Source organism: Ursus americanus, chromosome 11 (genome assembly GCF_024610735.1).
Source record: "Ursus americanus isolate L20-20 chromosome 11, mUrsAme1.1.p, whole genome shotgun sequence".
Taxonomy (NCBI): domain Eukaryota; kingdom Metazoa; phylum Chordata; class Mammalia; order Carnivora; family Ursidae; genus Ursus; species Ursus americanus.
In genome coordinates, this window is record NC_142137.1 from 45,503,827 (window position 1) to 45,529,068 (window position 25,242).

Below are 25,242 nucleotides of genomic sequence, written 5' to 3' on the forward strand. Positions count from 1 at the left end.
TTAAAATTTTAGCCATAAGAAGTATAATAAAGCAAAACCTACTAGTTCATAAAAGAAGAGTGGGATCCAAAGTGTTTTTCTGGCAGATGGAATAAATTAAGCTTACTTGCTCAGATGGCTGAAGTTTTTTTCTACTAATTTCGGGAGAGAAGACACTTAAGATTTATATTTGTCCTTGACAAGTAAACTTATAGAAGCCATGGGCTAGATTTTGGGCAAGGGTGCTTCTATAGACATTTGTATTTTTAAAAAGCCCTCTTTTTCTTGTTTTTTTTTTTTTCCTTCAGTCTTAGGAATTGGGGATGATCTAAATAAGTTTCCAGAGAGGTTACTTTTGAGATAAAGAGGGGAGGTTTTGGGATTGGTGAAAAGGAATGGGTGTAATTTGAACTTCCTCTAGAACTACGTTTCTATTTTTGCAAAAGATTTGTAAGGTAAGGACAGTTCTCAATTTTTCAAAGATTTGGGCTGTAATCTAAATGATCTCATAGATTGATCCATCTATCAAACAACCTTATCCGCAGTTTGCTTCTTTCTATCTGGTACATAGCTCTAATTTTAACTTAGGGGAGAGGCCTTTAAAAAAATTCCTATCAGGCTCTGAATATCAGTTTGGCCAACCTTTTGACTACAGAACACCTTTCAAAAAATGTGCTTAAATATATTGTCAGTTTTTGGCCAGCACAAACAATAAATATTTCTGGCAGTATTGACTAAGCCCCCCTTGGGTGTCAGAGTGTTCCCCAAAGAGGGTACAAAGCATACTATCTTCCCAAGTTAGAGAATCACTCCCCAAAGAGAGCCAAAGAAAGAACTAACAATCTCTATGTCCTGGCAGGCAGAAAATTCAAGCCCAGTTCTTAGGATGCAAATTGAGACAAGGAAGAAGTCAGTAGTTGTCCCTAGGAGAGAAAGGATCAATAACCAATGGGTCTGTATTGGGAAAGGAAGGGACAGTGTGAAGTTATATTTTCCTCACTCAACTGGGCACTACAGACAGATTTGGAAGAATTGATTCTGGAAAGAATTCTTACCTTCCTCTGGCTTCTGCCCGTTTTTCCAGGATCCCCTCTGCAGAGTCTGATATCCAGTTTCCCATTAGCTATTTAAGGGAATAATGTAGCATTTTACCAGAAAATTCCTCACTTTCATCAACTCTGGCAGGGACCCATTTGAAGGCCCTTCTCTGAAGGTAGATATGCGGTATCTGAAAAACAATTAACTTAATGGACTTTTGTTTACGGTTGTGTAGCTTTTTTTTTTTTTTTCACAGTGGAAAAACAGTTGAGACAGAGGATTACTCAAAGGAAGGTAGAGAGAAGAAATAGGAGTCCTGTCAGTCTTACTTTTGTTTTAGGCCTCTTACATCTTTAATTTTTCATTAGCCGTTTGCAACAAATCTTTCAATGAAAACTTTTTTGGAATTGCGAAACCTTTGAAGACTTCTGCATGCTGATTAAAACAAGCATCTAATTCTGTTTCATCTAGAAACCCTTGCTTTCAAGTGCACTTCTTAAATGGTATTATCTAATTGTAACATTTTGCATAATGGCCATTGTAATTCTAGGTTGCTTTTACTAAGATTTGGCCATTTTACTAGATTTTCTGCGACTTTGGGGATTATAGTTCTTAGCATAAGGGACACAGGTGTACTGGAAGTGGCACATTCAACTCTATGGAATTTAAGAATCCTATTAAGTAAGGCTTTGGGTTGCTCAGAGCCAAACTATACCTAAAAAGAATGTGCCACTGGGTTGGAGATTTTCCATGTTTTACAGTATATCTTAAGGCACTGTCGTTCTCCTTGAGGTTGACAGGTGACTCCTGTTCAATGACTAACTTATCGGAACATGGGAGTCTTTGAGTTAGATGGCAAAGCACTCTAACAGTTCTTAAATGCATAACCTGTGCCCACCAATTTTTGCCTATGGTTTTCTTTTTTACACGTTCTAGATCCCCACAGGCGATAGCCTTCATTGACACAAAACAGGACAAACATTCACCTCAACACGCCAGCAGTAACCAAAAGATGTCACTGTGGACTGTGCTCACCACCAGCAATTCCCAGTGTGGACTAAACCCCAGACTCTACTCGGGAGACTGCACACTGGAACTGGGGAAGGGGTTCCAGCATGGAATTGTAGACCGAGCCAAGGGCTAAGGATTGGTGCTCCATTAGAGCCTCCTGATGGTCAGTCTAGAATGACCTGTTAACCTTGGACTAGAAAGCCAATCAGGTCAGGAGCTTGAATGCAAAAATTGCAGAGCTCAACTAGAGGAGCTCAACTGAGAGGAGCTCACCAGTGGCCCTTGGAAATGGTGATAAAAACAGTGAGCTCAAAAGGTTTGTGGGGTAGCACACCTGTGTTTCTCATTATCCCCGAATGCCATTAGGGGTTCACCTGGGATCCCATCGCTGCCACCAAAACTGTTAAATAACAAAAATTCAGCCGAATAGATTTTGAAGATTTAATTGGCTTTATTTATTGATTCATGGATCAGGCAGCATCTCATCTTGCAAGTAAAGGGAGCTCCAAAGGGCTACAGAAAGGGAAAGGTTTTTAAAGGCAGGACAAGGAAGTCATACACAGAAGAAAGGGTTATTTCTGGTGAGTTTGCCTTCCTTTGGGGTTGTTGGAGAGGGTCCATGTGACAGATGACCTCACTGGTGCTGACCAGAAAATTCTTGACTGACTGGTTAAGTCTACATTTCTGGGAGAGGCTGAAAGTGCTGTTACATTAGGTATTTGAAGCCCTGGTTTGGTGGTATGGCCAAGTGTTAAGTGACTCCATTTTGGGCCTATGGTTTTCTTTATAACAATGCCTAGCCATTGGTCAATGATCTATTTACTGAATGAATGAATTACTGTATAGAACACTGGGAACAACTCCTCAGAATATGGACAGATGGTTTTCCAAAAATAGTAGAGTAGAAGCATGGTTGTTGATCTCATAGAAGATGGGCTCTGCTGTTACTGAAGTCCGTCTTCTTGATGGAAAGTAGGAGGCTTTTGGATATAGGATTCCGTTAGGTACTGGGATTTCAAGAGAGGGCTTGTTTCCTTGAGGAGTCTGGAGAGTTCCAATAATGCCTCTTCTGTACTGCAAGCCTTTGTTCCTGTCCGATGTCTTGATTTTTCAGAGTAAGGCTAGTGAAAATCTCATGTCATAGTTAAGGCACAAATGATCTTTGCAGGCTTAAAAGCCCGTATGCTTATTATTTTATTATGTTTTTTAATTGAAATATAGTTGACACACATTACATTAGTTTCCAGTGTATGACATAGTGATTTGACAACTCTCCATGTTATGTTATAAGCCAATATTCTAACTTGCCCTTTCTAGTTTGGCATGTACAGATACATGTTATAGTCGTGATATTTTTCCCTCGAGTAACAACGGCTTGAGAAATCATAAGAACACTAATAACACACTGTATTAAAGTGGTACATAAGCAGTTTTTACCTTCTGGATGGTTGAGGAAGGCTTTCTAGAAGAGGTGCCAATTCAGTGGGTCTATAGCTGAATAATAGAGATCACTGGGAAAAAGATGAGGAGAATTTCCGGACCAATCAAAGAGAAAGAATAATTAATCGCATGAGGTACTGAAATACATAATAAGTTGGGGGAATAGTGTTAGTTGTCCTGCTTAATTAGGATCCAAGGTGTAGGGCACATAGGGATAGTTATAAAATGCTGATGTTTAGAGATGAGAGTTTGTTTGAAATAAGATCTTAAGCAATTTAATTAGCAAAGCAATCAATTTGCTTATTATTTATGAGGAACCCCCAGAAGTTATTAAGCAGAGAAATGATTAATGAGAGTTGAAACATCTTTGATTTTTTTAATTTTTTCCCCCATATTCGTATTTACCATGGGAAAAGACTATATCAGAAGAACAAGTTTGCGAGTCTCAGCAGTCATGAATAATGAGTAGATTTAGAGGGTGCTGCTGATGGAGGGTTCTAGATTGAGGATTCTTTTCATTGATGTGAGTCTTGAATATGAGTGGAGATCAGAGGTTTATAACATCAGGCCAAAATGGACAACTCAATAGAGTTTTGGGTGTGAGGAGGTCGCTGAGTACAACATTTAGACTTGAAGTCAGCCCCGAGGAGAGTTTGGGGATATAGCCATGGACTAAGTTTCCAGTTTCAGATTAGTGAGAAAAGAAGCCAACAAAATCAGAAAGAAGACAGAAGTCTGGAAGTCGTGTCTGCGGATCTGGATTGAGAGGGCAGGTCCACACACTAGCTCAACGGGGTTATGACAGTTGCTCCTAGGATGCCAACATCTCTCCCTCACTTTCAGGCCAGCCTTGTGGTGTGGTTTAACAGCACAAGAATGTATGGGAAGTTCTTCTCAGAAGACCTCCCTTTAAAACACGGTATTTTTAGTTCAGCTGGATCATATCTGGATACCTTGTCATTGCAGCTTTGAGGGATATCAGATGGTCTTGTTAACCTGTGAGTTTGGCATAAAGTGGAGCAGAGGCCAAAAGGCACGCAGGAGAAGATCGCACACAGATGACCAGCGGCGCAGCTTGCTGGACCGATGAAATCAGGGAGGATGGCCCTCCCAAAACTGCCAAGGCAAGATGCTTCCAGTAGCCAGTGAGAACATGGGCGGCGGGGGGTGGGGGGTGGGGGTGGGGATTTGGTCTCTTTGAAGTCAGAATTATATATATGCAGATGCTTATAATCAAATTAAACGTAAAACATATTTGGAAAGGGAAATAAAGTAGGAGTCTATGTTTTTTTTTTTTTTACTACTGATGCTAGGAATCCAAAATGCCAAAATAAACATTCTACAGGGTATTAGTACAACAATGCTATTTTAACTCAAAGAATGTTTAGTTTCAAATATTTGTACAAGAATGTCAACTGCTCACTGAATGCTTAGGACAAGGAAGAGGCTGCTTTCCAGCACACCTTATCAGATCTAAGCCATAGTAGTAGCCACAGCTAAAAACAAACGAACAAAAAATCAAAATAAAAAGCCACCTCCGACACTACCACCATTTCTTAAAAAACACAGAGCCACCTTTTATGGTGCATTCCAATTTAGTTCACTTCTTTCTTGCTTTGGATAATACATTCCTCCAACCTAATTAAAGAGTGCCAGTCAGTTAAATTAGCATCCAAATAAAAGATTGGAACTAGAAAGTGATTATGAAGTAGGAAAAAAAAAATCCTGGGAATGTTAAGGACTTCTTAAGAATATCAGGTAAGTGAGCTCGTTTAATGACAGAATCAGAAATGGTAGAGTGATAAGCTGAGAAAGCTCCATAGGACCAGAATTGTTTAGGCTCTAAGTTTATCAAAGTATTGAACTGATTTTGTTGTGCAGGTTACAAGTTATCTCAAGAAAAAGCCCTAATTACTTCACTGCACTGGAATTTTCAGTTTATCTGTTAGGATGTGCAGGGAGTAGACTCGCAGTTTCCTTCTTATAATGCTGTTTGTCCTAATCAGAGGAATTTGAGGAGGCAGAGACAGGGAGAAGCACAGACCGTCTCATTTCAATAAGAAGGCCCAATAGTGAGCAACTCTCTTCGTGCAAAAGCACAATCTGAAACAGTTGCTCTGAATTTCTGCCAGCGAACAGCTGCAACCTTTTGGTAGCCCAACTTAATGGTATTCTTCAATGTCCTCGGGGAGGTTCAGATATCATTATCTTTCAATCTTTATCCAACCAATGTCCTCTGATTTGGGCATCTGAAAATAAGATATGATATGGAGTAGAAGTGAGTAAAGACAGAAATTTGAAATAAGGCCAACCATTTTTTAATTAGCATAAGATAACAATGTAACTTATTTTCAAACCTGGATAGATTTGAAAGGGGACCTGGTTAATAATTTTACCAGGACAAGGGTAGTAAGTAGGAACTATCTTAGGCAGATAGAACATATGATCAGTTTAACCACAGAGAGTCATATGTCCAAGTCTAATATATTATTTCTTTAGCTCAGATATATCTTAATAGCTAAGTGAAACTAAAACGTATCTAGGTTTCATAAAGTGTAAGCTCTTATGCTTCAACACTGCATATCTTTGTGAAAATATTTGGTGCTGCCTAGACCCTGTATCTCTGATCTTATCAGGAATAAAAACTCATATTTGAAAAAAGAATTAAAGTATAGTTGACCTTTGAACAACATGGGTTTGAAATTTGTGGGTCCACTTATGCAGGGTTGTTTTTTTTTTTTTTTTCGTTTCTTTTTTCTTTTTTTGGATATGGTCCAGTACTATAAATATACATGCCTCTAACCTAATTAAAGTCTGAGTGTATTTTCTTTTACTTATGATTTCCTAATGTTTTCCTTCTCCAGCTTACTCTACTATAAGAATACAGTTCATAATACATATAACATACAAACTATGTGTATGTTAGAGTGCTTATGTTGTTGGTAAGTCTCTGGTCAACAGCAGGCTATTAGGGAGTTAAAAGTTACACGTGGATTTTCAACTATGCAGGGGATTGGACCTCCTAACCCCTAAGTTGTTCAAGGGTTAACTGTAAATAATTATGAAGTGTTCCTAAAAATTTCTAAAAGATTATACACATCCAGATTTCTACTGTATAAATTTAATTAGTCATAGGAGAAAGTGCCCTATAGGGAACTAAGGACTTTGGGAAGGATAAGTAATCTATATATTAATAACAGATTCAACTTTAGATCAGTAACCATCAGAAAAGTAGATATACATTATGGCCAGTTTATTCATATCATGCCTGCCCTTTTGAATATATTTTAATTCAACCAATTTAAGCTTTAAAATCTTCAATTGTAACTCAAATGTAAGTTCTTTATTGAAAAACTAAAGAAAGTCAACGAGCATTAAAAGAGAAAGAAGGAGAGTGTCTAATTTGTATTTACCCACAACTGGAACCTGAGGTTGTATTCAAACAAATACAAACCATGATTTCCCAGGCCAATTCTCCCCCATCCCAGTATAGAAATTGTTCTAGAATGCCAAAGCCATCTTTCTGATTTAAATCACTAATACTACTGCATCCCTTTATGCCATTCTTCATAACTGGAAGAGTACGAACATGGAACCCATCAACAGTAAGACTTCCTTTTGGGAAAGGGTGGCACGGACCTGCAGGATGTCCCCTTTATCTCTTCACCATTTGGCCCCCCTCCTATATCTTTTTATAGATTTCTTTTTATAAATAGAGTCCTAATTCCTTTCCCTCTGTACTTTGGGCTTAATCTATCAATCATGTATCATGTGCAGTTTTCCTAATATGAGAGCAGGAAGATTTGTTCCTTCATTCTGTACGTTTTTGTTGAGAGCCCATGTTCCAGATGCAGAAATCATGTAAATGCAGAACAAAGCTTGGAATCACAGTAATAAACTAGGTTCATTCTGCAGGGGTGTTGTGCGTAATCATGTAGTACATACTCTAATTTGCTTTTGGCATTTAATAGGTCATGTTTTGGGGCGCCTGGGTGGCTCAGTTGGTTACTCGTGGCCGAGTCTTGATTTCAGCTCAGGTCATGATCTCAGTGTGGGGGGATCAAGCCCCATGTCAGGGAGTCTGCTTGAGATCCTCTCTGTCCCTCTCCCTCTCTGCCTCCCCTTGTTTGTACGCTCGCTCTCTCTCGAACACACACACTCTCTCTCTCTCAAATAATCTTTTTTTTAAAAAATAGGTCATGCTTTTTCTTCACTTTTGTCGTCAAATAAAATGTATTTCCATATCAGCACATATATATTTATCTCATCCTTTCAATGACTGCGAGTCATTAGTATAGATGTGCCTTGTTTCTACTGATAGGACATCTGAAGCCACCTCCAAATTTGCAGTGTTTCGCATAATGATGCATAGTCTTTTACACAGATGTGAGTGTTTCTGTGGTAGGATGTACTTCAGGATCCTGAAAAACTCAAGTCAGAGGAAAAGTGTAGGGTACAAAAGAAAATAGTGTGCTCTAATTATCTAGGATAGGGCCATATTGCTATTTTATGAGAAGCAGAAATCTTTGTTGTCATGTTAACAATGGAGAACAAATGCACGGAATGCAAGTAATGATTGTACATGAGGGGATGGGATGAGAAAGGTGAGGAAACTGCCACAGGAGAACTTGTACTTTTCCCTTCTTTTTTAAAAAAATATTTTATTTATTTATTTGAGAGAAATTAAGAGAGCATGAGCAGGGGGAGGGGCAGAGAGAGAGGGAGAAGCAGACTCCCCACTGAGCGGGGAGCCTGATGTGGGGCTCAATCACAGAACTCTGGGATCATGACCTGAGCCGAAGGCAGATGCTTAACCAACTGAGCCACCCAGGCGCCCCTACTTTTCCCTTCTATATCATTGGACCGGTTTATAACAGGTAGGTATTCATCTTATTTAAAATTAATTCTCAAACACCATATACAAAGAAAACAATATTTTCTCTCTCTTCTCTCAGCGAAAAGCATAAAGCTTCATTCATCCAAAGTAAATTACAGGTCTTGTTTTTTTGTTTTAATAGAGTTTAATTAAAGAGCTGCTTCTGAAAGCTTTAGGGAGATAGGAAAGAACTTGTCCAAGTAATCAGCTTTTTAAACAAGCAAAAATGAAAAGTAAATTTAAATTACCTCCGAACCTCAGTCCTGATTTCTCTGCAGATCAACAGAACCATTCCAAGTTGAGAACTGTTATATAAAAAAAACCAAGCAAACACAAGGAGTTATTGGGAAATCCAAAATAATTTTATTAAATTACTTGAGTAACTTCCTTCCCTATAACCCCCACCCTGCTTTGTAGGCCTGGCTCCTTTGGTTCCTCATTTACCTCCTGGCCTGGTTTCATTTTTGCCCTTCCCAATTTAAGAGGTCCAAAACCACTTCATGAATAATTAATAAAATCCTAAAAATTATTTATTCCATGATAGTCTGTATGATTTCATATTGCATAAAATACCATAACTCCTCGAATCACAAGGTTTTTAGCTGTGAGCTGTTTGTCTAGGTTCCCCAGCTTAGTTTTATAGCTCCTGATTTAGCAATTAACATCACATAATTTTTGACATAATTTCTGTGTGTGTGTGTGTGTGTGTGTGTGTGTGTGCACATGTGTATAGAGAGATATCGAGAGACCAGGAGACAGACAGAGAAAGAAAGACAGAGAGACAGAGATTCCCCATAGGAAGGAGCAGTTTTTAAGAAAAATATTTTGGCTTTCTCTATCATGTCCACTGAATGTGGATTATATTGCTATGGTATCCATGGATATGTTACTATATTTATTGGGTGAAAAGAGGATAATAAGAAGCAGATCATTTTCCTTCAATAAGAAAGATCAGGTGAAGATACCAACATCTAGGATTAGTCCCAAACTAAACTGGTTTACCCAGTATATTGCATCCCAGACATTACTAATCTTACATTTCAGCCAGGCCTGCCTTGCTTAGAGCCAGATCTTCTTTGATCTTTAAAATTCACCCCCATACCCCTGCCACCCCACACGCTCACTGACCCTTAGGGAATGGCATTGAACTGATTTTCTTTTCTTTTTTTTTTTAAAGATTTTATTTATTTATTAGACAGAGATAGAGACAGCCAGCGAGAGAGGGAACACAAGCAGGGGGAGTGGGAGAGGAAGAAGCAGGCTCATAGCGGAGGAGCCTGATGTGGGGCTCGATCCCATAACGCCGGGATCACGCCCTGAGCTGAAGGCAGACGCTTAACTGCTGTGCCACCCAGGCGCCCCTGAACTGATTTTCTAACTTTTCTGAGTATGGTGCACAGTGAGGTATAAATGGCATATTTACATCTTCAAAGGAAAACTTGCCATTTAAAAACACCCCCCCAAAAAAGACACTATGATACAGCAGTGCTTGAATTCAGAGATTTTAGCCAGTATTGCTTATTCTTGGGAGGAGTGGCATTATTCTCCCTAGAGCCCACTGTCTTGGTACTTAATATTGGCATTCCTAATTCTCTTTTCCCTTGTTTAACTTCCAAGGCCTTTAGGAAAGCAGACTGCCAATTTGATCATATTAATGTTATTCATGGTTGTTTTGAGGCCTTCTCATCTTACTGTTGGCTGCCCTGCACCTATAATATATCAGGCAAATTAAAATCCACCCATATCCTGCAGTAAATATAATTTATACAGCAGTTACAAGAGTAGAGTTGCAGTCGACTAGTTGATGTAATGTTATTTTTTTGTAGGCATTTAATTAAGTTAATTAATTTTCATTTTACAGCTTTCATTTTGTAGTTTGGAGCCAATACTTTTTTTTTTTTTCAAGTTTCAATCATTCTTCTGGACCTTTAAAAATCTCACAGCCCATTGGCACTGGGCTCAAATGACTAGTGGATAAAATGGCCTTGATGATGCTAATTTAATAGAGAAGTGTATTTTAAAACTCTTTTATAAAAAAATAGAACCATTTATAATTGTTTGCCTTTCTAACACATAGGTGTTTTTTACAGTAAGCCATCTTCCTGAATTTTCTACATCCATCCTAATTTTCTAACTTTGGAAAATTGAAGTACTCTTCTTTATAGTCAATTTTCTTGTCTATTTTCATATTTTGATATTTAAGATGTAAAGGTACAGTCCAATCTTAAGGCAATTTCTGTAATTTACTGTCTATTGCCAGTTCTTTGAAACAATGATGCCCAGTGAACCCATCGGACCATCCCTTTCACAAACTAGGGCTACAACTTTGGCTTCTAAAAGGATAGTTCTTTGAGTGAAGAAGCCTCCAACCCCTCAATTGTCGTTCATAAAGAGATTGTAGTTCCTACAGAGATTTCCCTTAGTGTTTCTCCAAACATTAATTTTTGTTAACATCTACACCACAGTGCACCGTGCTGCCCCATTTTGAAAAATGATGCACGAATGTAACTGTGGGATGCTGTGAAAAGAAAACCACAATCAGGACACACACTTGTTAATTCCCAAAATATGGGCACCTCAGTTCACTGAGTTCAAAATTTCTCATATCCTTCAAAGTTCAGGAGGATTTTAGTAGAGTCTGCAAACTGTTCTTAGTTTGGTTAAGAAACTTCTCCCCTGTGGATTCTTGGTAAACCTCCGTCTCTCAACTAACAGAGACAAAAAGTGTTTTTCTTCTCTACTGTGTCTCCTATTTTACTTGTTGTCATCTGGGTGAAAGGTACTTCTGTACTGTTTTTATCCAGCAGAGAGGAAAAGCCCCATCCTAGGCTGTTGTTTTGCAGGGAGAGAACATTTTCTGTGTCACAGAGGTTGGTGGAGACTAGTAAAATCAGTAAAGTTTCAGTGCTTGCATGAGGAAGACAGATATTTACATCATTAAATCCACAGCTTGCTTTCTGATACATTGTTTCGTGGCCTGGCTAAATTATTGATAGTGATTTCAGGAGGGATCAAAATGCCAAGAAGAAGATATTAAATAAAGCATTTTTTTTCCTGTTTCTGTTTTATAATCCCAAAGGCAAAGGTGAATTCTAATTTTATTCCCACACACATTGCCTTTTTCAAAAAGATTTCCATTTTACACCTTTGAGGGACCTTAGTTTAGGATGTCTCTACAGAGTCCGGTTTCTTTACTTTGGAAAACCTGAATATATTACTGCAGTACAAAGCTCTCACCCTGCTGTCCACCCTCACAGGGTGCCATGGAATTCACGGCGACAAGAATGTTTTGGAATGCTGGCAAAGGAGCGAAAACAGTGTGTCCTCCCCACACATTTAGAAAAATAAAGGTACGGAGGACATGGCGTACTTCTTATTAAAGGCTTTGAAAAACACCACACCTCAGTAAACATTCCTCAGGAGCTGAGGAAACACTCTGGTCAATGGCTTACCTCAGCTCCCTTAATTCTGTTTTAGTGAAGCGGACAATAGCACAGACACAATGCCAGCCTTGGAGGAGGGAGAGCCAAGCCAAGGACATGCAGGCACACTCTTGTCCTGCTTCAGGCCGTTCGTGTTGTCATCCCAAGACGTGTTTGGGATTTGCTGAACACCCATCACTTGGTAACCAAGCCTTGGTGCTTTCTTCTGTCCCTGAAAGAGACACTTTACTTTGCAACTTCCTCCTTTTTGGCCTTCAGAGCTCCTGGTGAGGCTCCCTTCGGAGCTCCGCGTAGGCCAACCCAAGCACAGCTGCCTCTGACGTTAGTTTATTTACCGCCCCCCCTTTGTTCGAAAATGCAAGTATCATCTTCTGTGACAGTAACCGGAGAGAAGCAAATATTCAGCTGATGGGCAGATTGCATACTGTCGTTCCCTTTTGCTTCCTGCTTGTTTCACCTCAAGTAGGAATGTCTTTTCCACCAGGAGGGAAATGATCTACTAGGAACGTTCCCATCATTTTTGAAAAGAAAGGCAACATGCTAGATTCATTCCTATGACAGAGGTTAGTACTAAACTGGCTTCCCTTCTTAGTTTGTGAACCAAATTTTCTCTCCTGATGCCATTTTCCTGAATCACTAGCAAACTATTCACCTCGCGCCAGCCCCTTTAAACAACCCTCGACTCCCAGAGTGGTCTATGCTGGAGTTCTGTAAAAAGCCAGTGAGAGCCCCCACTTCAGGTTTCTCCAGAGTGGTGGTTCCCTAAGACACAGCTCCGCTGACATAGGACATCAGAAATCTATGTGAGCTACGAAAAAGACAGACGCGTGGGCCTCATTCTGAAGCGTCTCATTCCGTGTGTGTATTGGTGAGGACCCAGTGTCAGTGATTTCTTAATGCTCAGGTCATTCCTAATTCACAGCAGGTTTGTTAACCAGCAATTTAGACCACCACTTCTGGTTATCTACTCCCCAACTCATTTCTCATTTCCCTGTTTTACGATTCCTGTACATATCTCAGCTTCCCCGCTCTTGTCACTTTCATCGATGACATTTTTTCAGATTTGCCACCCCAGTGTCAGCCTCTGGCCCCACTCCAGACCATGACTCTTGCTTACTGCTATTCTGGTTTTCCTCTCTCAGCCCTCCTAGCCCTTACTTGGGCACCCTCCTGCCAGGAAAAGAATAATCAGACTACAAGCACCTAGCAGTGCAGGGTCTCCAAAGCACAGTCCCAGGGCAATTGCTTGATTTGCTGCCCTTAAAAGACTTTATGCAAGAGCTTTATCAAAATGACTGTGAGTGATACATAAAAAATAATTAAGTAAGGACATCGCCACCTTCAACTTTGGGTTGCAAAAAAATGCATTGCCCCTGGCTGTGTCTTTACTCCAGCTTTTTTCTTCTGTCTTCTAGGGTAAATATATATATGGAGCATGTAGGCTAGTAGTAACTCTAAGCAGCTGTCATGCTCTGAAGGAGGGCATGCAAAGCAGGCACAGTGAAGAATTATCTGTGGCTATATGAAGCATAGTTCCAAAAGATTTGACCATGCTGGGGACTGCTGAGAAGGAATAGCAAGATAGAGACTAAACTTAAGGTAACGATCCACAAAGAAGATGCTTATTTGGAGGCAAGTTACCTGAGCGCCTCAAAGTAGAACAGCAAACACACAAAAACAAAAACAGTAATTAAAAAAAGATTAAGAATAAGAATCGGCCAAAGCAAGCTGAAATATATAATACTTTGGAATTGCAGGCTACGGTTGTATTGCAAAATGCCTAAAGTGTATTGGTAACTTTGCTTATATATAAAGAGAGCTAATTCTCAAGATGGAAGTTTAGCTAGAAAACAAAAGCATTTGGGTAGAAACTAACATATAGTCGGTATACTGAAACAGATTGTAAATAATTGGGAAAAAATCCTACCTGTGAAAGTTTATCCTGTGCATATTTCCCAAAGAAGGCTCTTTGAAGCTCAGAAATTCCTTTGAGAAAAATTCCAGGCTGATATTCTGCAGCTAGAAGGGGAGCATATTTATTAAAAGTCTACTTGGTCAAAGATCGTGAATGACCTTGGACAGGGACAATGTACTATGAGCCCAACAGTATTCTTTTTTGGCAGGGTCAGATCGTCTGCCTTTTCTGCCAGTTTCCTACCTTTTTCTCAGTTCTAAATAATGATGTTATATCCTTCACCAACTCTCTTACAGGGTATATTCTATATTTTTGTGTTTGAATATAATTTTACAAATTGACATATAACATACAAAAATGCACAAACCTTGAGTATGTACCTTAATGACTTATTACAAAGTAAACACATGTAATCACCACCCAATCAATAGAACATTATCAGCATCTTACAGTTCCCCACTATGTCCCCAAAGACTACCCAAACTACCTCTTAATACCATAGATTAGTTTTACCTGTTTTTGAACGTTATGTACATGCAATGACTGACTTCTTCCACTTAATATTGTGTTAGATTTGGCAATGCTATTGGGTGCACCAAACAGTTTGTTTGATTATTTTAAATAAAGAATATTCTCAGGTATGTAATATGCAAACATGTCTGTTAAAAGAAGATAGTCTAAGGTGCTGTTAAGGACAAACTATAGCAAGTATAGACAGCACTTTACTTACACCTAATGTCATTTTCGCATGTACTTTATCTGCTTGAGTTTTACTGGTGCTTTTTAGCCTTTATGTTGAATCAAATATACACGGTATCCAGAATGAGGCCCATACCATAGGTGTACGGGAAAATCATTTTCAGTAACTGACTGTGTCTGTATAATGACCACCCACAGAAACTCAGAATATTATCAACACCTATGAAAGTCTTCTTTTTGCCATCTCCTATTCACTGCTAACCCCCAAAATAATTACTATCTGGATTTCAAAAAACATAAATTAGTTTTGCCTACTTTTACATTTTGTGAAAGTGACATATGAAATATAATTTTTGGGGGTCTAGCTTTGTTTCTGTAATATTATGTTTGTGAAAGGCACCCAGATGTTGGCATATAGTTGTGGAACACTAATTGTCATCTCTGTGTGGTGTTCCATTATATGAATATAACATCATTTATCCACATATATATGCCTTTTCACTCTCTAATAGTCTTTCGATGAACAGATGTTTTTAATTTTAATGTAATCTAATTTATCAATTGTTTAAGACTAGTGCTTTATGAGCTCTGTTTAAGGAATCATTACCTTCCCCCAAATCATGAATTATTTTCCTATCTTTTCTTCTAGAAGCTTTATTATTTTACATTTTGTGTTCAGCTCTACAGTATACCTAGATTTGAACTTAGTGTGTGATATGAAGTAGGAGTCACATTTTACTTTCTTTTTCTATGTGCATATCCAGAGGACCCAGCATCATTTACAGAGATATGGTACATTGCCCTCTGCCTGGCAATGTTGTCTTTACCAAAACATAATGTTCATATAGGTGTGCTTATTTCTTGACCCTCTAGTCTGTTCCATTGGTTTACTTTGTCTATCATTACATTTTGTCTTTATTACTGTTGCTTTATAATAAGTCTTAATATCTGGTAAAGTGAGCCCTCCAACTTTATTCTTTTCCTAGAATATCCTGGCTATTCTTGGCCCTTTACCTTTCCATGTAACTAGTGTATCAATATCTGGATCCTCTGTGGAACTATTTCTTTTTTTTTTTTTTAAGATTTTATTTATTTATTCTACAGAGATAGAGACAGCCAGCGAGAGAGGGAGCACAAGCAGGGGCAGTGGGAGAGGAAGAAGCAGGCTCATAGCAGAGGAGCCTGATGTGGGGCTCGATCCCATCACACCGGGATCACGCCCTGAGCTGAAGGCAGACGCATAACCGCTGTGCCACCCAGGCGCCCTTGTGGAACTATTTCTGTCGTCTGTTTTATTTATTTTTTTTCTTCTTCTTGGTTTTCTGTCAAAATTATTCAATGGCTTACCATTATCCAGAGGATAAAGTCCAAGTTTCTTATCATAGCATAAAAGTTGTGTTTTGCATTTCCATGATTACTAGTGAGGCAATCAAATAGTCATGTTTCTTGGATATTCAGATATTCACTTTTGTACTATGCCTATTCACATCTGTTGACCATGTTAAAACCTTGACTGTCTGTCTTTTCTGGTTTACGAGAGTTCTTTTTTTTTCCCACTAGAGACAAATACTTTACGTCGTTCTCGCTTCTGATTACTGACCAATCTTCATTTCCCAGTTTGAAGTCTAGGAACATTAAACTACTTGTGGGATAACCATACACTCGTTACTTTGGTTCTTCTGCTGCCTTTAACTGCAGTGCCCATCCCCTTCCTTCTTAAACTGGCCAACTCCTACTCATTGAGCGAAATTTAGTTTAGACCTGATTTCCTTTCAGAATTTCTTCCCTGGGGCCCTTCTGTTAGAATGGCTTCTATACCACTCTATGCTTGTCTCTGTCTTGGAATTTACCTTACAATATCTGAAGTTATCTTTTTATGTATCTGCCCATTTTATGCATCTTTTTCATGTCTGTGCACCATAACCTTGCACAGTTTCTGACTTGTGTTAAGTATTTAAGTCACTCAACATTGATGGCAATCTCCAGTCTAGACAGTTCTTGCCCAAGAGCAGCTGCTAAACAACTTGAAGACTTGTTTGTGTATTTATTGCAGCAGCTTTCGTGTTTGACACTAATTTTTTCATCTAGAACGAGTGAGTGGATGATACCTAATAATAACATGGGGGACTTTGTCATGTGGAAGGATTCTGATTTTCTAAGGAAGCTTGGGCCAGAAGTCCAAGGGGAGACTTCTCACTTCAGGACATGTAGCAACTTCCTCTTTCTGGCCCTCAGAGTTTCTGATCAGATTCCCTTCTTAGATCCACATAGGCTAATCTAATTCCAGTTGCCCCTGTAAAGACGCTGGGGCTGTAAGTTCATGTGGAGACTCCCTGCTTGGAGAGAATTAGTGCTCGGCTGCCTCAAAACACTATACCTCTTTAAGGGATTGCTGGGCAGAAGAAATGCTTCAACCAACATCTAATTACTAATGGAAATGAAAGGAATAATTTAACCTCCCACTCTTACTACATTCAAACAACACCCAACATGTTTAAATACTCCTTTAAATCTCCTTTACGTAAATAATTTATATAATCTTTCGTCAGCCTCAGTGGACTAGGTTAAAATCCTACATAGGTAAGAACAGACTGTTTCTGATGACTTTGATATCTATGAGATATAATATCTTTCCTTCTCTGTGGCTATACTTCTGAGCATAAGTGACATTTAGCCTGGGTGGTAGGCGGGGCGGATCAAGTGGGAATACGTTGTGCTGCCAACCAGAAGCCGTTGTTTCTTGTAGTTAAATTGGATTCTCCCTAAGAAGTGTTTCATTGAAATGTTTGCTTCAAAATGACTCTGTTCTGCTGCAGTGAGGAGAGACTTCCAGTTAAAACATTTAATTAGTTCCCAATTTAGTCGGCCAGAATGATCAGTCAGCCTGTGTTTTGGAACCTGAGTTTGTACATTCCTTGGGATTGGTGAGTCTTGCCCAGCGGATGTGGTCAACTGTGAATAGTTTGTATGCAGTTCACATCACAGAACAGATTTTTCTCCGGCCCCTTGAAGGAAAGCTAGAAAGGGATTAGGAAAAAGTGGGCAATATAGAGATAGTACTTCTCTGTCTTCTCCTTAACCTGCCCACGGAAGCATATAGTAAGGGTATCTCTAGTCTTAGAAGTTGCAGATGCTGGGAAGAGGACACGGAACGGAAGTGAGCAGGACTCTGGTTTAAACTGGTTAGATTGTTTTCACTCCCTTTTGGAGTAATCAAGATCTGGGTAGTGCCTTTAGACATACTACCTTTTAAGTCAATATTTTTTAGCTAATACAAATAAATTGCTCTACCAGCATTGATGTGCGTATGTGCATTTTTGTGCTGTATGTCTGTGAATAATTCGATCCTCAGTCCAGCTAACCTTCTTGTTTATTTCCATAGTATGAACCTAACCTGCTTTTTCTGTCTATACCAGATGACAGGAAGTTCTGACCCAAATTCTTTACAATCGTGATAAATTAGCCTAATGAGTTTTTAATACCTTGCTGAGAGAATACCTTCACCCTTTCTAAGTTCCTTCTAGCCAAGGGGACATTGAGAAGATGAGCTCTTTCCTTCCAGCCCAGCTCTTTCTCCTTCACAGAACACCAATCCTGTCATATCTCTAATCCTGGCATTTAATGTTCTACAAATAGCAAATAGCATAGATTCCTGCATTGTCCATGACATTTCACATGACTCTGCTTTTGACTATGTCCTTTACTTACCCGAAATGCCATTGCCCCTGTCATCATCTGTATAACAACAATTCAAATGTGGTTTCTTCCAGGTAGACATCCCGGAAATCTCCAATTGGGCTAATGGCCTTTCCTCTGAGTTCCCGTCTGCTGTCATGATCAACACAGTGAATGGTGCAGGAAGATCTCCATATGTGTGAGTGAATGCATGATATTCCCAACCTATGTTGATTCTCTTTAGTGTATCTCTGTTTACTAGACTATGAGAATTTTGAGATCAGGGACTCTATTTTATTCATGTTGTTCATATTTGTATTCCTGGAGTCCAGCCAAAAGCCTGAATGGAGTATGGAGGGTGCTCAGTAATTGTTTGATAAGAAAACTGATGGGAAACATTTTAATACCTTGAGAACAGTTAGAACTGGGCCTCTTCCAGAAGGCAACACAGTTTCTTTGAACTATCTCCCCGTGTCCGCATTCTTTAAGACGCTGAAGCTAAAAGCCCACAGATGCATGTGTCGCCATGTATCACTACTCCTGTCCTCCTCCTCCTGCCTCAAGCTATTCAGCTGGTGAAAGGGAAAAATGCTGGTGATTTACAAAGGATTTTTGCTAGTAGAGACAGCTTCTTAGAACTTCAGGATACTAATTGACATGATCTGATAAAACATGAGTGTGAAGAAAGTTTTCATGAGCAATAAATCATAGAAGGAAATTTTGCTAATGTCAAAAATTCATGAGGGAGAATTAGAACAGAAATAGAAAGTAAATGAAGGCTACTGATCAGTGAATCATTTGGACAGAATCATAAGGGTCCACCAACTAACTGTGTTTTCTTTTCACATCTCTGTTTTTGATGCACACAAGTGAGTTAAAGCAGGGATGAGGAAAACATATGTGGGCTAACCAGCTAAATGCTACCTAATTGCTTTGATTCACAGGCCTCATTCATTTAAGGCTTATTTTCATAAAATAAGCTTTGTGAGCTTTGTAGTTGGCAAAGAGTGCTTGAGTTGAGTGTAAAAGATAACATTCTTGGAAAGCTTTTTGAGATATTTTAGTCTCTGTTTCAGAAATTAATATGAATAAAAATGAGGATGCTTTATCTGGGAGAACATAATACCTCTGAAAGTATATGTATTTAAATGATCTGGAAATAAGTTTCTTTGTTCTTAATCTTTCTGCAAAACCGTAAGAATTTTGTTCCTTTGGGTTTTAAAGCACAGCATTCTACTTACTGTCAGATACCCAGGACAGCATCAGAACCTGGGACCCATGGAAAATAAGCATGGGAGTGGAGAGTTAAAACCAAAAGCAAAATAGCTGAAAACAAAACAAAACAAAACACAAGTACTTTGAAAGAATATGCCCTCTGGGAAAAATAAGAGCCAAATGAAAATAAGCTGCTAAGATCCCCCATATAGTGGGTGCATAATAGGAGCTGACCAAATAAATGATCTCATCAAATTTTTGACATCTTGGTTTTCTGGGTTATTATAGTGGCTTGCCTACCATTATTCCGAAGAAAACAGTCTTACTTTTCACTTACTTGCATGGGAAGGAAGCACAATTATTCAGACGTGGGGAATATCTTTGCAGAAGCTTGAAAGTAGATACATCAAAATATCCAAGACTGCTGAATATGCTGAGAAAGAAAGAGTTGTGTTTCAGTCAGTACAAGTTTTGGCGAGTCTGTCAGTTCCCACAGTTACAACACAGATCCCAGGTTTTCACTCGTGCTTCCGTAAATTCACACTCACATCATACTGTTAATAGGCATGAGCTGAAAAACAAGACCATCAAATAGAATATAAGTTGGCCTGATCTTCAGTAAACTTGAATTATGTTTTTAGATTTATTGCCGATGCACTCAAATGTTGTGCCTAGTGTTTAAATATATGGAATTGAAATGGTAGTAATAATACTGGCCATCTGGTTTGAAAGATTGCTATAGTTTCTGAAATTTTCTCCAAGAAATACTGTTTATGGACACCATTTAAATAGAATAAAAATAAGATTACTTTCACTTATTTTGGTAACTGTTGTAAATGGTACACTTAAAAATGTACTCCAGGCGCTCATAATCTGATGATAAAGGACACCATACAATATCACTGAGTTTAGAGAGTATATTTTACATCTCTGTGCTCTGAAATAGTACCCCTTGGATTGTTGCCTCCCTCCATATGCCCTTTTCCCATTTTCCCACTCCACTTTTGATCTTGCAGCTTTGGAAGAGAACCCTTCTTCCATTATTTCACATAAGGCTTCTACGCCCCCACCTTCTGGGAAGCGCTGGCAAAATCAAAACTCTTGTACTCTTTTACCTCCCTGTGTAAACGTTGCTGAGAGCTCTGGCACATCCTTTGAGTTTCCTAAAAGCCATGGAAGGTTGTTTATGTATCTGTGGTCATTGTGCTTAGAGATAGTGCTGTACTGATGGTCTTTGTCATATGCGGGGGTGAAAGGGGTCATACCGGTAGGATGAGAGGATCTAGCATTTTCTACTGACTTTGCCTAATTATGGGAACAGTCCTTGATTTTTCAGTGGTACTCTTGGAGCTCCTTCCTTCATTTTGTTCAAATTGGTTCATATTGTTCAAATTGACCCACTCTGCCTGTTGCCAGCCATGTTGGTTAGCCTTCATGCGTTCACTGCCTAAATGTAATGGTTCTTAAATGTGGGGCCTCAGTATCCCTTCATAATCTTATAAGTTATTGAGAACCCCAAAGTGCTTTTGTTTATGTGGGTTATATCTATTGCTATTATATCTACTGATATTAGATCAATAGAAGAGAGCTGGATATTCATCCTCATCTGTATTCAATCTGTTGTGATATGTTGCTTTGAATTAAAGTATATACAGAAAATCTGCCCTCACACAAATATGTGGATGGAAAAAGGGAGGGGTATTTGATCTTTTTTATTTATTTTTTAAAAGATTTTATTTTTTTAAGAGAGAGAGAGAGAGAGCATGTGGGGGGAGGAGCAGAGGGAGAAGGACAAGCAGACTCCATGCTGAGCACAGAGCCCCACACGAGGCTCAGTCCCAGGACCCTGAGATCATGACCTGAGCCAAAATCAAGAATCAGATGCTTAACTGACTGAGCCACCCAGATACCCCAGTGGATGGGTATTTTAATAGTGCTTTTAGATAGTCATGGATATTCTTCTCTGATACTGTATCAAAAATCAAGAAGGGGTAATTTCTTACGAGTAACAATGTGAGATCTTAAACCCCATCAATGAATTTTTATACTCTTACTTTAAAATCTGTCCTGTATTTTGACTATGTCTTTTATTTTCCAGAATCACACATGTATCATTTGGAACATGTTAGTTAATGGAGTTAGGTAGATTTTACAAATATTGACATGTTTCATTATTTTATTTATAAATATAAGTATATTAAAATTATATATAAATGTTATTTAAATATTATATTTTAAAATATTAAATATTATGTTAAAATATATATCACATATATATCTTGCCTTTGTTAATATCACCACCCATCTCATCAGAAGTCTTATTGTGTTGGGAAGTGTCAAACTCAAAGTGACCAATTTAAATTTACGAAAATCCTAATCTTCACTTTTACTCTGATTTTATCATTGGTATCAAAAACTGTCAGTTGTTTTCCCTGGGGATCACTTCAATTCATTTTTGAGCAAGTGTCTGATAAATGCCCCAGTGTGAATGACTATAGCTTGTCTGCCAGTCATTTTTTAAATGAAAATCATGTTCCCTGACTCTGACTCAAAAAGATCACCAACGTTTTTCCTGAAGACAGCCGGCATATTTTAGCAAGAAGTGCTTTATGCGTATTTCCCATTTCATTATACGTAGTATTAGAAAGATATGACTAAAAGGTTTAGATTTAATAACATTAGTTCTTTTTATGTTTCATCAAAAATATTACACAAAGCTAGATTTTTTAAAAAATGACAAGTGCACAGCAGTGAAGATAGAATCACTACTAGTGTAGTTTGAGTCCGCTTCTTTTGAGTCCTGCTAAAGCACAAGGACCTTTGACCCGATAGTTTTTACACTATGAGTACGTTAACACAATGTAAGAAGCAAATAATATGGATATTATAATGAAAATAATTTGTACATTGCAGACCCTTGAAAAGGTGTCCAGAAACTTAGGGGTCTGGAAACCACATTTGAGGACTGGTGCCTAAAGTTATCTTTGTTTTTCTTTTTAAGATTTATTTATTTGAGAGAGAGAGAGAGAGATTGCACACAAGCAGGGGGTGGGACAGAGGGAGAGGGAAAGAGAATCTCAAGCTGACTCCCTGCTGAGCACGGAGCCTGACCTGGGGCTTGATCTCACTACCCTGAGATCACTGACCTGAGCTGAAACCAAGAGCCAGAGGCTTAACTGCCTCCTGCACCAGGCACCCCCTAAAGGTATCCTTTGGTGTGACTGTGTTTTTGACTTCCTCTTTCACTTGCTTTGGGTAACATAGCAGCTATTCAGAGGCGGTTTCTCTCATCCTTGCTGCCGGCCATTTTTCTAGATGCCAAGACAACGTTGGTTACTATTGCCATGTTACTTGAAATCAGTACTGTCCATTTGCATGGTTGATGAATAACTTCAAAAATCATGGAAGTAAGGATTATGTTTAAGGCTGTAGGAATTTAATGGGAAGATATATGTGAAGTACTTACCCCAGGCAGGGCCTGACACATTAAGACAATAAAGTGTCTTTTATGCAGTGGCTTTCAAGAAACATGTATTGGACTAAAGAGTGGATTTGTTACTCCATTAGTCTCTCTTCTACTCATGTCTATCCAGCTGCAGATATTGAAGTCCACTAGCTTTAGACCAGGTGACCAGGCCATTCTTACTTTCATTCAATCTGTATCCAGTGTGTCTGAAGAGAGCTGTTTGCTCAGAATTCACAACTTAGTTTTGCATTAGGTTTTAAATTGTAGTTCTATCCTATTCTCTGTGTCCTACGTATACTCTAGGTATAGCCCTACCTTAAATCTCAGCCTACTTTGCTATGACCCTGATGCCTCTACCTACCTTTCTAATACGCACTGCTATTAGTTCTCCGGATCTATCGGACATCCAGGACAAGAATACTGTCCTCACCTATTCCTGTGTACTGCCTGCTGACACCTCTGCTGTTCTAGTTACCCACTAGGAGTTCAGCATTCCTGAGTATTGATATCTGCCTGAATCTTGCTTGTTTGGACACAGATTTGTTCTGGCCACCCCACCCATTCTGGGGCCAGCTATAAAAGATAGATTGGGGCATCTGGGTGACTCCATTGGGTAAGCATCTGCCTAAGGCTCAGGTCATGATCTCTTGATCCTGGGATCAAGCACCAAGTTGGGTTCCCTGCTGGCACAGAGCCTGCTTCTATCTCTCCTCCCCACTTGTGCTCTCTCTTGCTATCTCTGCCTCTCTCTCTCAAATAAATAAATAAAATCTTTTTAAAAAAATAGATTGGTTTCTGTGAGCCTAACCCCACTACTTCCCCATTTATTTACTTCCCCACTGGTCTCTTCACTTTACTTAGGAACCTACAAGTCATCTTTTGTTTGCTAAGCTCCGTCTGCCACTTCCTAAACTCAAACAGACTACTGATATTACCCGTCTTTGGAGACAAATTAGACCATACCAGTGAGAGCAAAAATAAAATCTCATAGTGTTTATAATAAGGATAACATAATGGAATTGGCTTGGCTGGAATGATGATGTCATAATAATGATAGTTCTCATTTGAGTGTTTCTAGATGCCAAGCCCCAGGGCAAGTACTTTATTGCATTCTCTCATTAAATCCTTGTAGTCCTGCACATAATCTTCACTTCTAAAGAAGAATAGCCCCCAAACTTACATATTCAAATACATTCATTTCTAATGTTGATTGTCCTTACATGTATATGTCAAGGTAATTAATATTGAATTTGTCTAGGCTTTAATTTGTTTGGTTGCATCTATCTGCAGTTGTCAGCTTGCATGTCAAAGCCTAAAACTTTGGTTTGTGGTTGATGGTCAAAGATGACTTTCCTTTCAGTTTAGTTTAGGAAAACAGTACTCCTCTAAACCTATTTGAACCCAACCCCAAACTTCGTTTCTTTAAAAGCTTTGTTACTTTGACATTAAAGTATTTCGAGTCTGTCTGTTTTGAAAACATTTGTGATTCTATAAAGAAAAATCACTAAGGAGTCACCAAGTCAGCATTCTTATAATGGCAATTTCTGTTACATTCTTTAGTGCATAAAGGTTTAGTTCCTAGGAGAAAAAAAACTATTGCTCTTTTGCTTTATTGCATAAACTTGTCAAACTCAGAGAGATACATTTAAAAAATGGTTAGTACTATTGGTAAACTACATGGGTTTCTATTTACAGCTTTTTATTTTAAAGAGCTGTAATATTTATGGTTTAGTTTTGGATTCCTTTATATATTACTTTAAAAAAAAAAAAAAGCTAAACAACGGTGTTGCCTAACCAAAGTTAACAAGAGTGATCATGACTTGGCTGGATTAAATCTTTGAGATCCATCTCTGTTTCCACAAGTTTCTCCATTTTCATCCAGCGTGTGCTCCTTTTCTCATAGGCTAGTCCTCATGATTTATCTGTGAACCTACCCAGCCTTCTTCAGATGTCTGAGAGGAAGGGGCAGGATAAAATTGTTATCCTGTGCGAGGACAGCAGTATACTCTCCCTAAGACCAGAATTGGTGGATATCTCCAATAAATAAAATGACTTCTGAGGGACCTTTTGATCTCCTCTTCTCCAGCTATGGCATGTGAGGCTTTTGTTGGCTGTTTTTCACTCTTTATCCCACTAATAATGAAGTACCCTCATCCTTGCTTATTCTCCTGAGCAATATTCTCCATAACCACAGCTTCAAGGACTATACACTGATGACCTCTAAGTCTCCAAACATTTCTCATCTTTAGGTCTTCCAGCTTGCCTACTGGACATCCTGCTGGATGAGCTTTATATAACTGAAATCCAACATGTGTCTATTGCCGAATACTGGTCATACATAGGATAAAACTTCACAAGACTAGGCAGAAAATAGCCAGATGACTGAGGAGCTCTAAACTGAACAATTCCTAGAGCTCACATGTAATTTGTGATTGGGGTAAAGGATTGTCCATCTTCTCTGAAGCAGGTGTAGCAAATTGATCTA

At 38.8% G+C, this 25,242-nt stretch overlaps 1 long non-coding RNA gene across 4 annotated transcripts in view; it reads left to right on the forward strand.

Annotated features, from left to right (window-relative positions):
* LOC123797583 (uncharacterized) overlaps nucleotides 1–25,242 on the forward strand; it is a 298,997-nt gene that overhangs the window by 141,822 nt on the left and 131,933 nt on the right. For all 4 annotated transcript variants that reach the window (XR_006780983.2, XR_006780981.2, XR_006780984.2 and 1 more), the window contains exon 4: nucleotides 18,172–18,275. This is a non-coding gene — a long non-coding RNA (uncharacterized LOC123797583). The remainder of the gene's footprint in view (nucleotides 1–18,171; nucleotides 18,276–25,242) is intronic.